The sequence below is a fragment of the Mobula hypostoma genome, chromosome 5 (genome assembly GCF_963921235.1).
Source record: "Mobula hypostoma chromosome 5, sMobHyp1.1, whole genome shotgun sequence".
NCBI classification, from domain to species: Eukaryota; Metazoa; Chordata; class Chondrichthyes; order Myliobatiformes; family Myliobatidae; genus Mobula; species Mobula hypostoma.
The window spans coordinates 140,778,365-140,796,283 of record NC_086101.1 but is presented as its reverse complement, the minus strand read 5'-3'; the positions used below and the strand labels follow the sequence as shown (position 1 = coordinate 140,796,283).

Genomic DNA, 17,919 nt, shown 5'->3' with positions numbered 1-17,919 from the left:
CTGTTTGGACGATTTTACAGCCGGGCCGGATCGTTTGAAAAGGTAGGGTGTTGGGACATGAGGCAGGGGTCAGACAGGTTCTGCTTGCTGCTCCGTGATGTTTACTCAGCTCTGTGCTGAACTGAGGCTGACACTGTGGCCTGCTCTGGCTGCTCCAGGCTTCATGCTCCAGGACTCAGTTTGGTTTGAATGCTGTTTACATTATTGATTGCACAATTTGTGTTCTTTCTCTCTCTCTCTCTTCACTCTGAATGCTTGACCATCTTCTTTTTTATGGATTCTTTTAGAACATAGAAATCTACAGCACGTTACAGGCCCTTTGGCCCACAATGTTGTGCAAACCATTTAACCTACTCTAGAAACTGCCAGGAATTTCCCTACCACATAGCCCTCTTTTTTTACTAAAGTCCATGTACCTAATCTATGAGTGTCTTAAAAGACCCTATTGTATCTGCCTCTACCACCTTCGCTGGCAGTGCATTCCACGCACCCACCACTCACTGCGTGAAAAACTTAATTCTGACGTACCCCTTGCACCTACTTCCAAGCACCTTAAAACTATGCCCCCTCGTGTTAGCCATTACAGCCCTGGGAAAAAGCCTCTGACTATCCACACAATCAATGCCTCTCATCATCTTATACACCTCTATCAGGTCACCTCTCATCCTCCATCACTCCCAGGAGAAAAGGCCAAGTTCACTCAACCTATTCTCATTAGGTATGCTCTCCAATCCAGGCAACATCCTTGTAAATCTCCTCTGCACTCTCTCTATAGTACCCACATCCTTCCTGTAGTGAGGTGACCAGAACCGAACACAGTAGCCCCAAGTGGTCTTACATAGCTTTAACATTACCTCACGGCTCTTGAACTCAATTCCATGGTTGATGAATGCCAACATACCATATGCCTTCTTAACAATACTGTCAACCTGCGCAGCAGCTTTGAGTGTCCTATGGAAATGGACCCCAAGATCTCTCAGATCCTCCACACTGTCAAGAGTCTTACCATTAATATTATATTCTGTCTTCAAATTTGACCTACTGAAATGAACCACTTCACACTTATCTGGATTGAACTCCATCTGCCACTTCTCAGTCCAGTTCTACATCCTATTGATGTCCTGCTGTAACCTTTGACAACTCTCCAGACTATCCACAACACCCACAACTTTTGTGTCATCAGCAAACTTCTTCATCCAGGTCATTTATAAAAATCACAAAGAGGAGGGGTCCCAGAACAGATCCCTGTGGAACACTACTGGTCACTGTCCTCCATGCAGAGTACAAACAGTCTACAACCACATTTTGCTTTCTGTGGGCAAGCCAATTCTGGATCCACAAAGCAAGGTCTCTTTGGATCCCATGCCTCATTACTTTCTGAATTGAGACTTCTGAATGGGGAACCTTACCTTTTAAAGATTAAAAATTATTTTAAAGATTGAAAAGTTTTGGTGATAATAAAAAACCCCACTAAGCAGAAAAAGTGGGGGAAAACCCCCATTAGGTGTACAACCCCAGAGCCATGCTTCATAGAAAAAGCTTCTAAAAATAAACATCAAACTGCCAGCAAGGAAAACAAATACCAAAAATTTACAGTTAGATCATGGAGAAAATCTATCAATTAACCCAAATGATAATAACGAGCAAATGAACCCCATCTTTTCTCAAAATCAAGTAAAGAAGCAAATCTCAAGGTTCTATAATGTATACATACTTTGATAGTAAAGGTACTTTGAACTTTAGATTTTCAATCTGTGTAAAATCAGATATTTTAAATTTTGTCAAATCTAACAGCTTTCAATTTTTACAATAGATAGCAACTAAATTTGAGATGACAAGAAATGATAGTTGCACATTCAAATTCATTGTATTTTCCACCTGGGTTATGTACTCATATCACTGACAACTCTATCCAATTTATTTGCAACATCTGGGAGAAACTGAAATCTGATATATTTGGCTGAAGTTATTTTTAAATAATTGAAAATACCAGATTTTGCAAAACAACAATAATAGCCAAAGAGATCCCATTCTCTTGAGAGTCAATGTACAGAAAGACATTTATCTGCCACAGGAAGGAACAGCGCACAGCTCCTTAATTGTAACTTCGTCCTTGTTGTAAGTGTCCTTGACTCCATCACATAATGAACTACTTGGCTTAAACCTTCAACTATCCTTGAACTACAAGAAATCAAAAGAGCCCCGCAGCAGACACTGTCCCTACTCATATTCTCAAACTGAGCCCGAGGAACCACTGTCACAAATTTAACATCAATCCTGCCTCTCTTTTCTGAGAAGAGGAGGGACTTAGCCACTATGGTGATGCCAAAATAGTGACCATCTTCAGAAGAGAAGACAAGTCTGATTCTGGTAGATATAGAGGAGTCTCCCTATTGCCTGCCGTACTCGAGGACATGCACTTAACGTGAAATGGGAAGAGTTCACAGGAGATGTGCAGGACAAGTTACTTTACACACAGAGAGCTGGATACCTACATGCGCTGCTAGGGGTGGTAGTGGAAGCAAGTCTGATAGAAGCATATAAGAGGCTTTTGCATAGGCATATGGATGTGTAGAAAATGGTAAGATATGGAATTTGTGTTGGCAGAAGAGATTAATTTAGTTAGACATTTAAATACTACTTTAATTAGTTCAGCACGACATCATGGGCTGAAGGCCTTGTTCCTCTGCTATACTGATATGCGCTCCATGTTTTAGGTTGCTAATCCCACTTGCTGTACATAGTCCATATCCCTCCACTCCCCGCCTGTTCACATGCCTGCCTAAATGTCCCTTGAATATCGTATCTGTTTTCACTGCTTCCCCTTGCAGCATGTCCCAAGCAACGGATACTCCCTGTGAAAAAAAATTACCTACCTCATAAATCTCCTTTGAACTGTACCTCTCTCACCTTAGACCTTTGCTCACTCGTACATACAATTCCACACTGGGGAAAAGACTGAATTGCTACCCTACCTATGCCCTATCTGTCAGAATTTTATAAACTGCTATAAGGTGGCTCTTCAGCGAACATGGTCAAAGTTTGCCTAACCTCTCCTCACAGCTATTATTTCAAAAACCATATGATGTCTTGGTAAATCTCTTTTGCACCTTCTTCAAAACCTTCACATACTTCCTGTAATGGGGCAACTGGAACTGTGGATGATATTCCAAGTGAGACTTAACCGAAGCTTTATACAGATGCAATGTGACTTGCCGGCTTGTTTACTCAGTACTTTGACAGGTAAGCATGCCATTAGCCTTTTTACCACCCTGTTGACTTGTGTTGCCACTTTCAGTGACTTGCACCTCAAGATCCCTCTGTACATCAGGATTCCTGAAGGCTCTACCATTTACAGTATACTTTCCTCTTGCATTTGACCTCCAAAAGTTGCAGATTTGGCGGCAGCCAAAAGGAGCAGGTCATCTGATCTTCAAGCCTGCTCCGATATTTATAACTTCATGAAATAAAATAAAAATGACTTAATAACTTCATGGCTGATTTTCTACCAATATTTTTCTGTCATATCTCCATGCACTTTGATTTCCTTATTATAGAAAGAACTCCATGACAGAGCCCTCCATGCCCTCTGAGGCAGTGATTTCCCAAGATTCACCAGCTTGTGAGTGAAGCAAACTCTCTTCACTTCAATCCTAAATAGCCTATTCCTTAGTTTAAAACTATGTTCCCAAGTTCTTAACTCCTCAAATAAGGAAACTATACTCCACACATCTTTCATAGAAACATAGAAATCCTACAGCACAATACAGGCCCTTCAGCCCACAATGCTGTGCCGAACACATACTCTCTTTAGAAGTTACCATTGGTTACCCATTGTACTTTATTTTTCTAAGCTTCATGTACCTATCCAGGAGCCTCTTAAAAGACTCTATCGTATCCGCCTCCACCACCGTCGCCAGCAGCAAACTCCACGCACTCACCACTCTCTGCGTAAAAAACTTACCCCTGTCATCTCCTCTGTACTTACTTCCAAGCACCTTAAAACTGTATCTTCTCACGTTAGCCTTTTCAGCCTTGGGAAAAAGCCTCTGACTATCCACGAGATCAATGCCTCTCATCATCTTATACACCTCTATCAGGTCACCTCTCGTCCTACATCGCCCCAAGGAGAAAAGGCCAAGTTCACACTACCTGTTCTCATTAAGCATGCTCCCCAATCCAGGCAACATCCTTGTAAATCTCCTCTGCACCCACATCCTTCCTGTAGTGAGGTGACCAGAACTGAGTACAATACTCCAAGTGGGGTCTGACAAGGGTCCTATATAGCTGTAACATTACCTCTCGGCTTTTGAACTCAATCCCACGGTTGGTGAAGGCCAATACACTGTATGCCTTCTTAACCACACAGTCAACCTGTGCAGCAGCTTTGAGTGTCCTGTGGGCGCGGACCCCAAGATCCCTCTGATCCTCTACACTGCCAAGGGTCATACTACATTCTGCCATCATATTTGACCTACCAAAATGAATCACCTCATACTTATTTGGGTTGAACTCCATCTGCCACTTCTCTGCCCAGTTTTGCATCCTATCGATATCCCGCTGTAACCTCTGACAGCCCTCCACATATCCACAACACCCCCAACCTTTGTGTCATCAGCAAATTTACTAACCCATCCCTCCACTTCCTCATCCAGGTAATTTATAAAAATCACAAAGAGAAAGGGTCCCAGAACAGATCCCCAAGGCACATAACCGGTTACCAACCTCCATGCAGAATATGACCTGTGTACAACCACTCTTTGCCTTCTGTGTGCAAGCTAATTCTGGATCCACAAAGCAATATCTCCTTGGATCCCATGCCTCCTTACTTTCTCAATAAGCCTTGTATGGGGTACCTTATCAAATGCCTTGCTGAAATCCATATACACTACATCTACTGCTCTACCTTCATCAACGTGTTTACTCACATCCTCAAAAAATTCAATTAGACTCGTAAGGCACGACCTGCCTTTGACAAAGCCATGTTGACTATTCCTAATCATATTATGCCTCTCCAAATGTTCATAAATCCTGCCTCTCAGGATATTTTCCTTCAACTTACCAACCACTGAGGTAAGACTCACTGGTCCATTATTTCCTAGGCTATCTCTACTCCCTTTCTTCAATAAGGGAACACATCTTCAATCCTCCAATCCTCCTGAACCTCTCCCGTCCCCATTGATGATGCAAAGATCATTGCCAGAGGCTCAGCAATCTTCTCCCTTGCTTCCCACAGTAGCCTGGGGTATATCTCGTCCGGTCCCGGTGACTTATCCAACTCGATACTTTCCAAAAGCTCCAGCACATCCTCTTTCTTAATGTCTATATGCTCAAGGTTTCCGTTCACTGCAAGTCATCCCTACAAACGCTAAGGTCCTTTTCCGTAGTGAGTACTGAAACAAAGTATTCATTAAGTACCTCTGCTATCTCCTTCGGTTCCATACACACTTTTTCACTGTCACACTTGTTTGGTCCTACTCTCTCATGCGTCTTGCTCTGCGCATACTTGTAGAATGCCTTGGGGTTTTCTTTAATCCTGCTTGCCAAGGCCTTCCCATGGCCCCTTCTGTCTCTCCTAATTTCATTCTTAAGCTCCTTCCTGCTTGCCTTATAATTTTCTAGATCTCCATCATTACCTAGCTTTTTGAACCATACCCACATTTCTGAATCTTCATCTTTTAACAAATTTGATTGAGATGTATGGGAAATCCTTACTCACAAGTTATTTAATAAATTTTATAATTAATTTTCTATTTCTTCTCCTAAAGTGGATGACCTAATATTTCCCCCCTGCAGAGTCCCATATACTCAGCTTCTCCATACCCCCTTTATACTTTCACAATCAATCATCCATGCCAGGGGTTCCTAACCTTTTTTATGCCATAGACCCCTACCATTAACCTAGTGGTTCATGGACCTCAGGTCGAGAACCCCTGATCAAAGTGTATTACTCCAATAAAACTTAGAGAAATGATACTTGGTCCCCTCATCAAAACCATTGATATAGTTTGTGAATAGCTGGCATCCAAGCATCAATCCCTGAGGCACCCCATTCCCAGCCTGTCAACCTGAAAAGCATATGAGCCTTACACTTAATGCCCATGGTACTAAAGTTCTCTACCAACCTGACCATAAGGTGAAACACTGCCATTCAATAACAGAGATCCATGTCAAAAACCTGAAAATTGTGCTCCACTTTCAATATCTCTTGAGATATCCCTCAGCAAAGGCTGGCTTTGTTGATGAAAATAACCATTGCCTTCTGCATGCAGCACATCCTTCAGTTGCTGCTGAAGAAAACTGTTTGAAAATGAAGGCCACAAAGCTTGGCAGCAGTGAACACTGTCCTCCTGTACGCTGGTGGGACACAGAATACCTGTTACTTTCAGAGTATTGGAGCGAGACCAACAATGACGTCTCCGTGGAATATTGCAGAACCTCTGCCAGGATCAGTGAATCAATATCAGCAGTCTCTTCCAGAGCAACATCCTCAGCATTCAGGCTCTAATTGCACTTTGCTGGCTCTGATAAGCAGGCCATGCTGTTTGCACACCAACACAAGATTCACAAAGTGCACACACTATTCCAAACTCTGATAAAAGCAAGATGGAGATAGGGGGAGGATGAAAACTTCCCTAGGCAAAAACTGGAAGGGAATGGTAAAAGCTAACTGGTACAATTAAGTGCCCCCAGTTGGTTCTGAGAAAATATATATTGTAATAAAATATAAAGAATCAAAAGAAATTAGGCAAAGCAGAACAGCCATTGCTTGAGTGGACAGTGTTAGAGAGGGGAACTGAGACTTTGGGTCAAGAGGCTTTGGCAAAAAGAGGTGACAGCTAAGATAATGTTTTGTTAAGTTGTATTTCTTTCTTTATCATTGTACAGGGAGAGCAGTGGGAGTGGAACCTAGGGAAGTGGTGTGCTCCTCTTTCATAATGTGAGAAGTCAGAGAAAATCCAGTGTCTCTGCTTACTTCAGTTTCTTGCAGTCTGTGTTGGGAAAATGGAGCTGGATCTGGATAAATTGTGGGTTATTCAGGAGAATGAGGACTGAGGAGACAGGAGTTACAGGGAGGTAGTCACACCTAAGGTGTGAGAGGCAGGTAGCTGGGTGACTGTCAGAAAAGGTAAAGGAATAGGCCGTCAGTGTATGGGATCCCTGTGGCTATTCCCTTCAAAAGCATGAATGTAGCTTTGAATACTGTTTTGGGGGGGCAACATACCAGGGGAAATCTGGCACTGAGTTTCAGAAGGAAGTGGGGAGAAGAGTGTGGTAGCCCAAGGGAATCAATCACTAGGGGAACCAAAATGAGATTCTGTGGAGATAAAAGAGATTCCCAGATGGTAAGTTGACTCCCAGGTACCTGGGTCAGGGATGTCTCAGGAGGATGGTGAATAGCTGGAAATCATGGTAGCTAGAAAAAGGGATGAGATCCTGAAGAGCAAATACAGGGAGAGTTTGGAAGTTAGGAGCTAGGAATATAGTTACTACAATAAAACTTGGAGAAATGATACTTGGTCCTCTCATCAAAACCTTTCATATAGATTGGGAAGAGCTGGGAATCCCTGAGGCATTCTATTCACAACCTGACAACCTGCAAGGCATATGAGCCTATATATATATAAGATCTCTGTATTGCTGCCTACATTCCTTGTGCCAGTGAGGGTAGAAAGAGTGTGGTATGGTAGATGAATGTGTGGCTGAAGAGTTGGTGCAGGGGGCAAGGTTTCAGTTTTTTAGATCACTGGGATCTGTTTTGGGAAAGATGGGGACCTGCCAGAGGACAGAGCAGCTGGTGTAAAGGTACTCTGCCTTACTGTTCAATGTGATGAAGTTCTTTCTCATTCTAAGACTTCAGTTTAAACAATGTTTTAGCATGTTCAAAAAAATTCTTCTGCACATTAATATATAGCGAAACACCAACTGAAAAAATGTCATTAAATAGTAAGTGAATTATTCACCTCTTGAACATTAATTACCAGTTTACAATCTTATAGAGTATGTTTGCATAATTAGGTAGTCAGTTTACTTGGCAGGTCCAGCTGATTAATATCTCGGTTGTTTCAGATTATTTAAAGCATTGAGGAATGAGCATTATAACCTTTAGTGAGTGTTGAGATTAGATGATATAATGAACATAAAGGTTGAGTTCATCTTTGTGTTCATCATACCATCAAACCTCAGTGTTCAGTGCCACCATTAACAAGATGGCTTCATTATAGAATTAACAGCTTCAACATGTGCAAAAGATTTCCTAAACATCACAGCTTTTATGCAATCCTTTACTCTCAGCACTTAAAGAGTAAGTGTAGAACAGGGATGCATCTCAGTAAGATCAGATAGTAAGATAGTGTTTCTAAATACAAACCTGTTACCATCCTTCACAATTTTTCCTGTCTTTTTCTAATTAATCTGTTGTTTGTTTTTAGATTTGGCCAACAGAACCAAAGCTTGACCCTAACAACCCTTGAGGAGACCGGGGGTGAGCTGTTGTCATGAACAGCAGCATCTTTTTGGTGAAGGTTCTTACACTGAGCTTTTGGGTAGGGACTTTCAGGACATAGACCCTGTGATAACGAAGACCACATTTCCAAATCAGGATGGTGTATGACTTGCAACAGAACCTAGAGTAATGGTGTTCCCAAGCACATGTCCTTCTTGGGGGATTAGGAAGATTGTGGGTTTGGGATGTGTATTCATTACAATCAGTGGGCATCAGTGATGGGCCTGCTCTTGTAAGCACAGTATTTATGTGACTGCACCACTTCAGTTCCAGGTCAGATGTGACTCAAGACATTAATTTAGCTTACCTTGAGATGTTGGTGTCAATAAATGTTAAGGGGAGGTGATCACACTCTTTTCTTTTGTACATCACCAAAGGCTCTAGTAAATTTCTACAGATTACCATTGAGAGCATTCTGACATGTTGCACCATGGAGGAGCCAATGCATATATTCAGAAAAAGCTGCTAAGTGTTGTAGTCTCAGCCAGCTCCATTATGGGCACTAGCCCCCCTCCCCACCCATGAGGTACTAAAAAGATAATGTCCCAAGAAGGTGGCATCCATCAGGAAGGACCTTCATCATTCAGGCAATGCCCTCTTCTCATTATGACCATCACAGAAAAGATACAGGAGCCTGAAGATACACTCTCAATGTTTTAGCAACAGCTTCTCCTGCTCTACCACCAGCTTTCTGAAGTCTATGACCCCATAAACACTACCTCACTATCCTCATGTTTATTTATTTTTATATATTCTCATTGTAACTTACCCCGTAATTTTTTATGTACTGCACTGTACTCCAGCCGCAAAACAACAAATTTCGCAATTTACTGTGTATCAGTGATAATAAAGATGATTCTGATTCTTATTGGAAATCAGAAGCAAATTTCAGAATCAAAATCAGATTCAGATATATTATCATGACATGAAAATTGTTGTTTTGCTGTTGCGTTTCAGTGCAAAGACATAAAATTACTTCAGATTACAAAAATACGTAAACTGTGCATAAAAAGGAATAACTAGGTCGAGTTCACAGACCATTCAGGAATCTGATGGTGAAGGAGAAGAAGCTATTTCTGAATCATTGAGTCTAGGTCTCTATGCTGCTGTACCTCATCCCAATGGTGGTAATGAGAAGAGGGCATATTTGAACAGTGTAGGGCTTAGTGATGGGCCCCACCTCTTGCAGATGTCTCAATGGTGGAAGAGGTTGTGCTCATGACAAAGCTGGTGAAATCTACAACTCTTTACAGACTCTTTAAGTGTTGTAGTTTCAGCCATCTCCATTATGGGCACTAGCCACCCCCCCCCCCGACCCGTGAGGACATATTCAAAAGATAATGTCCCAAGAAGGTGGCATCCATCATGAACGACCTTCACCATTCAGGCAGATGGTCAGCTCATGGCATTTTTGTAGTACTAATGTCCATTTGGGTGGTGGGGTGGAGATACATCTCTACCAAGGACAGTGTTAGGCGCTCATTCCCTCCACTAGCCTACAGGCCACCCTTGGGCAAGGTGTAATAACTGCTAAGCCCCCTATCAGGGCCATGTGAAGTTGTGGGAGCAGTTAATGGATGGTCGTGTGAATAGCTGGTGCATTCACAATTTCTAGTGACGCGACCACTGCCACCAGACAGACAATCTCTGAAGAGTATTGATAATGGCTGAGGTCACCTGTCTTGTAAAAACACTGCCCAGAAGAAGGCAATGGCAAACCACTGCTGCAGAAAAATTTTCCGGGAACAACCAGGGTCACAAAGACCACGATTGCCCACGTCATTGGACATGGTACATATTATTGATGATAATGATGAATATCCATTACCACTTATAAACACATACCTGAATGTTGTCCGAGTCTTGCTGCTTGTAGGCATGGACTGCTTCATTTCCTAACATTGTTTCTAGCTCTTTCTCTCTCATGTGTTAAGGCAACTCCCCTTAAATCCATTTCTTTCATACTACACAAATCCCTCAAGGAGTGGGTTCCGTACTCCCACCATTTTCTCGATAAAATTATACACTTTAATACATTTACAGTATTAGTGACTTTTGTACACTCAGTACCTCCTGTACCTAATAAAGTGGCCACTGGATATATACTTATGGTCCCTGGTTTTAGTCGTAACCAAAACAGGAAACATCTTCTTGTATCTATCCTAACAACTTACTTTTACATAAGCCCATCACCACTATAGGGGCATAGGCTGCCATCAGCATCACACCAGAGGCCTCTGTCCTGGGCCAGTCTTTCAAGTTGTCCCCAGGTGTAGTCCATCTTAAACCTTCTAGGCAAAGAGCCTTCCTCTCCCAAGGATGAGGTCTTTGGAGATTCTGTAGATCTGGGCTTCTACGGGATGGGGTTGCTAGCCCCATGTCCAACCCTCTGCCTTTCGCAGCTAGGCTTGGGACTGTCCATGGCAGAGTTCAACCCTTATCAAACCTCTTCATAACTTGAAAGACCCTATCAGATCTCCTCACTAATCTTCGCAGTAATCGAGAGAAGATTTTTATTCTTTAGCTGTTGCCTCTCGTTCAAAGATCATTACTTCAGTTATTTTGTGTATTCAATATTTTTTGTAAAGAACATCAAGCCAAGCTATCCTGTGCTCATAGGATATTCTGAACCCATTGAAATTTTAAAACTACTAAGAAATGTATTTATAAAACCATTTGTCTCTATGAAGCATGAAGCATCGCTGTGTCTGACTTTAGTCAATGCAGATTCCTCCATTTCTTTGATAATTATGCAAGCAAAAGCCAGCTGTAATATTCTAGTCTGCCCGCTTTTCTTCCATTTTTACATTTTGTAAACTACTTTGGAAAAACGAGGTATAGAGCAGCTATGGCAATATTTGACAACAGTTCTTGAAGCTGGGACAGTGAAAAGCAGACATCAGACTGCTCCCCAATCATTATCAGGTTCGGAATTCCATTTCTATGAACTATAGGCAAGCTTATATCACTGACTAGGTGCCCTAATCCTTTGCAGTCTGAAATAGTGAAAGTCATTTAAACAAATAGATGCTTTTAGTGTTTTCCAACACAATTATCAGCTTAATGGAGATAAGCCATGGGGAGTAGAGTTTCCACTCTTCTCTACCTCTGATGTAGGCATAATGTGGGTGGGAGAATTAAAATCAATGCCAACAACTGTGGAAGGTTTAAGCATGAGTGAATAACAGCCAAATTCACTCAGACTCACTCATCTGGCATCTCCCCCAGTGCAAGATCCTGCCAATTGCAAAACTTCAGGGTAGGATCTGCAAATCATGCCTAGCATCATACAGATACAATGGGTAATTGGCCACATGCTTTAGAATTTGTTTCACATCAATAAGAAGCTGATTTACCAAGAAACTTACTAATGCAAACTGATTAAACATTTAAATGGTTCACTGCAGTTTATACTCTAGAAAGCCATTTTCAGTTACTTTAAAATGTGTTATTTGCAATTAAACAATTAGACACCACTAGAATAATTATTTTGTGCTAATAAACAAGTTTTTATTCCAATTTCTTTAGCAAGATCAATAAAGGTTTCCTTCGGAATCCAAACTCCTGTGTTTAAGCTGGCTGGTAAAAGAGTCAGGGGAACAGGACTTTCAAGTAACGAGTGAGGCAAAGCTAGAACATACTGCCTGAAATAGATATGAAAAGATTTATTGGCAGGCTTCAGAATGGAATTGAATAATAGAAGAAATATTGCTGGAATTTGAGGAAAGAGCAGAGAATGGCACTATATGTAAACCAGTTACCTGAATACACACAGCATGTTAGGGAAACATGTTTGCAAAATAGCCAAGGTTGAGAGTTAAATGTTCCAGGATATTCAATTTTTAAAAGAGGTAATCAAAATGCAAGAAAAGAAGGGATGGTTGTAATAATAAACAAAGAGGCAAAACAGACAGAAATGTGTACCTTAACCATATCATAAACGTGTTTGTTATATGTAAGAAAGTCAAGAAGTTGAATCAGACTGGATAAAGCTAAGAAATGTAACAACTATCCTGCCAAGCTCCATCAGAAATTTTGTTCATTTTAGTGAGACCAACTTAACTCAAATGGAATAAGCCTAGTTTGTTTAATCTCTTGTCACAGCTCTAGCGTAAATGCTGAGTTGAATGAAATTAGCATTATCAAAACAAAAACTGGAGAGATTAATGAGACTGGAATGTGATAAACCCCAGCGCCCGATGACATACATCCCAGGGGTTTTACAAGGTTTTGGATAGAGGTGGTTATCAACTTCCAAAAATATTACAAATTATGCAGCGTTTCCCACATGTTGGAAGGTGGCAAGTGTGACTCCTAATTAAGAAAAGATGGAGAGAAAAACAAGTCTGAAAGCATTTATCACAAGGCTCAAGAACAGTGTCTATCCTGCTGCTGTAAAATGATTGAAAGGGTACCTAGTATAATAAGATGAACTTTTGATCTCACAATATACCTTGTTATAACCTTGCACATTATTGTCTCCCTACATTGCATTTTCTCTGTAAGTGTAGCACTTTATTTAAATTCTGGTATTGTTCTCTCTTGCAATACCTCCATAAGATATAGGAGCAGAATTAGGCCATTTGTTCCATCGAGTCTGCTTCGCCATTTCATCATGGCTAATCCATTTCCCTCTCAGCCCCAATCTCCTGCCTTCTCCTCATATCCCTTCATGCCCTGACTAATCAAGAATCTAACAACCTCTGCCTTAAATATATCCAATGAATTGGCCTCCAATGCCGCTTGTGGCAACAAATTCCACAGATACACCACTTTCTGCCTAAAGAAATTCCTCCTCATCTCTGTTCAAAAAGGATGCCCCTCTATTCTGAGGCTGTGTCCTCCGGTCTTAGATTCCCCCACCACAGGAAACATCCAAGGTTCAAAGGTCTATTTATTATCAAAGTATGTATGCAGTATGCACCTCTGAGATTTGTCTTCTCCAGGTAGCTACGAAACAAATAAAACCATAGAAATTGTTCACAAAAGACTTCAACCCCCACCACAGAAAAACTTACAAATTGTGCCAAAATTAAATCACTCAGACAGCAACAAGAAAAAAACAGGTGAAAACACAGAATATAAAAGACATAAAATGGAAAAGAGTCCAGTCCAATCCATAAACCGCAGAACTTCGGTAACACCATCCGACGGCCTGGAGAGAGAACACTTGAGCGCGGAGGAGACAGGCTGTTACGTACAGAATTCTTAACCGGCAGCACCGAGTGATAGGCCATCACCCACAAGCACCTTATCCAGCAACAATAAGTGATAGACACCTTATCCAGCAGCAGTGAGAGGTAGGTAATCAGCGCTGAACACTTGTTCACCTTCCGCATTTGCCTCAATGTTCCAATCTTCCTCGATGCTTTAATTAGTAATTAATGGACTCTTTAATCAGTGAAATGGAGTCAAACATGGGTTCGCATCCTGTCTCTAAACTTTACCATAAGGCTGCCTGCACTCACCTCCTGGAATGTTCTCAGAGAGAGCAGAGTACAAGATCACTCAATCAGTCTCCATATGGTAAATTGCAGGTTCTAACAGTCCCAGAAACACATTTCAGATAAAAAGATTTACAAGAAGTAAAATAAACAGTTTCGTAGACTATCTGGAAGATGTTGCCCAAGGAATCATTGCTCAGTGGCGTCATCTCCACATCCACTCTACCGAGGCCTTTCAACATTCGGGAGGTTTCAATGAGATCACCCCTCATTCTTTTGAATTTCAATGCGTACTGGCCCAAAGTCATCAAATGCTCATCATATGAAAAGTTTTCAATCCCAAAATCATTTTCATGAACCGCCTTTGAACCCTCTCCAATGTCAGCACATCCTTTCTTATATAAGGAACCCAAACCTGCTCACAATACTCCAAGTGAGGCCTCACCGGTGTCTTATAAGTCCTGAACATTACATCCTTACCTTTATATTCTAGTCCTCTTGAAATAAATGCTAACATCACATTTGCTTTCTGCACCTCTGACTCACCTACAAATTAACCTTTAGGGAGGGAATCCTGCATGAGGACTCCCAAGTCCCTTTGCACTTTCATCTTTGATAATAAATTTACTCCGAACTTTGGATAAAGAAACTTATCAATTCCTAATTAGCAGAATGCTAAAATCTATAATTAAGGACATAGTATTAAGGCAGTTAGAAAATTATAGGAGGATCAGGCAATCAATGTGGATTTATGAAAACCATGTTTGATAAATCTATTAGCATTTTTGTCGTTTTAACTCACAAAGGAATTGGATCTTCAGGCAACCTTCAATAAGGTACCATACAAGTGGTTATTAAATAAAATTATAGTCCTAGGATTAGAGCAATACAGGATTGTGGAAGGTAGACTGATTAATAAACATGAAACAGAGATTTGCAATAAAAAGGTTTTTTTCTGATTGTAGGTTGGTGGCACAGAGGTCGATTCTGAGGCCCCAGTGATTCACAATTTACGTCAATGATTTAGAGGAAGGGGAGTAATTGCCATATATACAAATTTTCCTGATGATAAATTGTATACGAGGTGAATACAGGGAGATTTTAAAAGGATGTTGAGAAGCTAAATGATTGGTGATAACGTGGCAGATGGAATGCAATATGGAAAATTGTGACATCATCCTCTTTGGTAGAAAAAATGAAAAAGGTGGAGTTTAAAATTGTTTTGCATGGTCACTGATTGAAATATGGTGTTCAGAGGATGTGATTGTCCCCTTGTATTAGTCATGGAAAGTTAACATACGGGTACAGTAATTGGGAAGGGAATCAATATGTTTACTTACATTACAAGAAAATTGGAATTCAAGGGGTGACGATAGCTCCCTGGAGCTACATATAGAGAGAATGCAGAATTTCCTAGTGAGAGTGCATCTAGTCTATTGTGCACAGATGGAGTTATACAGCATGAAAACAGACCCTTCAGCCCATCTCAACATGCTGGCCAAGTTGCCTACCTGAACTAGTTCCATTTGTCCACATCTGGCACATATCCATGCAAACCTCCCGTCTTTGTAATGCTGTACCTGTGACAGAGGGAATGCAATGAAGGTTTACCAAATGGAAAGGGAAATAAAATAGGTCTTATGATTTTTAGAGGACAATTGACTGGAAGTGTGTGGGGGGAGGGGAGGGGAGATGAGAACTAAATGATTATGTTGTTCAATGGTTCCAATTGGCACCTTCCAATGTTGTGTAATAATCTGGTCGAGGTATTCTGCAGTTCGGCTGCTTTGCATTTCCACACCAACCACCAGGGGGACCACTTCAGCAGAACTGGGAACTTTCATTCCCGTACTGCGGCGGCGGGTCTTTATCTCTCTGTCCAGTTCACAGCTAAATGAAACTTACTTCTGGGGTAAGCTGTTCATGCGAATTCCTTTCCAGTTTAAAGTCAGGGTTGCAAAGGCAAAGCAAAAACATTCCGGAGAAGTGAAGCGGGCCACATAGCAAGAAACGTGAGTTAAATGAATTGTGACCTATTTAAAATGCACGTTCTTTGAGGGAAATGGAGCTCTGACTATGGTTGCATAGGCTGGTAATTTTATAATAGGTTTACTGATGCCAACCCGTACTCATTTTATGGTTTATATACACGATATGATCAGTTGATCATCATTCAGAGTGTGTAATGACGGTTAAAAGTGGATTAACTCATTGCTAAAATCAGGATGTGATTCTGAGACACCCACAAATAAACTAGCTCTGGGTTGATATTCGCAGTCTTGTGTTAAGGAGGGAAAGGCTGGTGTCGCAGTCCGAAGGTGTATACGCTGGGAAACCTCTTCAGTGCTGTAATTAGTCCATATTCCCGCGGGATCATAAATGGTAGACGTTATTAAATAAATGGAGCACCCGGCCGGGCAGCTGGTGGAGGACGCAGTACAGCCGTTGCAGGGTCTATGCCTGGCGTTGCGTTATCGGCATAAAATGTGTTCATTTTCCACTTTATCAGCTGTGCGGCTGCCCAAGGGCTGGGTTCTTTCTGTGCACTAGCTGACCGGATGAAGCAAGTGGGGATTGGACCACACAACAATAGCTCTGTGTATCTCTCTCGGTCGCTCGCCCTGGGCGCGTGCATGTGAGGGGGCGGCGCGTGCTTGCGCGGGTTGCCGGCTGGTGCGCGCGCGCGCGCGCGCCGAGAGTGGACCCAAACGGCGCTCACCTGGAGCACTGGGCAGCAGGTGGGGAGCGGATGCACCGGGGCGGCTTCAGGTCAAGGCGGAAGGGTAGGGAAAGGAGGGCAGGGCTGGGCAGTTAAAAGTTGCGAGGTTTGGCGGGGTGGTGCATGAGGGGAGGGGAGGTGGGTGGAGGTTGCGTGTGTTGGAAGGGGGCTGAAGTGTGTATGGGAAGTGAATGATTGGCTGTAGTTGGAGGGAGTTTCGAGAGTGCTGAGGGGGATTGTGTGTAAAAAGACGGAGTATGCGGGGAGGAGGCAAAAAAGAGTGGGTCAGGTGCTGCATTTCTCAATAGACTGTGTCCTGTGGTTATAGAATGTGCTGCTCTGTAAAATCACAACTGTGCTTCCTCATACTGGAGTATGGAAAGCAGTTGTTGGGAATGGTTATGTCTTAGTCCAATGGTTTTGGTAAAAACAAAATGAGCTCATTAATAAACACTGGAGACCATGGTCTTGTAAACTGCACTTTCTGTCCAAAAGTATGTCTGACACCCCATCCCCTCCCCACCACCTTATATTGTCTTTTGCCCCTATCTTTCTAGTCCTGATGAAGGATCTTAACCCAAAATGTCAACTATTTATTCGCTCCATAGATGCTGACTGACTTGCTGAGTTCCTCCAACATTTTGTGCCTGTTGCTCAAGATTTACAGCATCTGCAGAACCTCTCATCTTTTTGTCTTTCTGTAGAAGAATTTTGGCTTAGTGGTGTGACAAGCTCTCTAAAGCACTTAAGATTGAACGTATTATGTTGTTAAGTGGCTTTATCTTTTAGTTCAGCTCTCATAACCTGTTCTTGTGTTAGGAAATAACAGGAGTCATTTTGGCTAAGAGAGAAAGCTTCATAACATAAATTAAAATTTTAGTCCAAAGTTAAATTTTGTATCAAATTCTGTTTGAGAACCTCAGAATGTACTTGACACAGGTCAAATGACTGCTTTGTTTTGAGTTATCTGCAGTGGAGGTTGACAAGGACTTGGATAGGGGAAGAAGGGTCATTGATTGAAGAGGGGTGCAGGAACAATGCAGATGAGGTGTGGAAAAGGAGAAATAGATACATTTATTACATATAAATATACATGTTTACATATAAATAAAACATGTCAGTTTTCATCATAAACACAAGTTTCTCCAGATGCCAGAAGTCTTGAGGACACACACAAAATGCTGGAGGAACTCTGAAGTTGGGCAACATCTATGGAGGGATATAAACTGTTGACATTTTGGGCTGAGGCC

At 41.8% G+C, this 17,919-nt stretch overlaps 1 protein-coding gene across 3 annotated transcripts in view; it reads left to right on the top strand.

The window, feature by feature from the left end:
- The first annotated feature begins 15,819 nt into the window (after nt 1–15,819).
- The window catches only part of LOC134347046 (phosphatidylinositol 4-phosphate 5-kinase type-1 beta-like), a 174,268-nt gene continuing 172,168 nt past the window's right edge, over nt 15,820–17,919 (top strand). Inside the window, exon 1 of one of the 3 annotated variants that reach the window (XM_063049083.1) lies at nt 15,820–15,862. The gene's annotated coding sequence lies outside the window, so the exon portion shown is untranslated. Of the gene's footprint in view, nt 15,963–16,640; nt 16,689–17,919 lie in introns of those variants that run through there. The other 2 variants (XM_063049077.1, XM_063049082.1) reach the window with 2 other exon arrangements.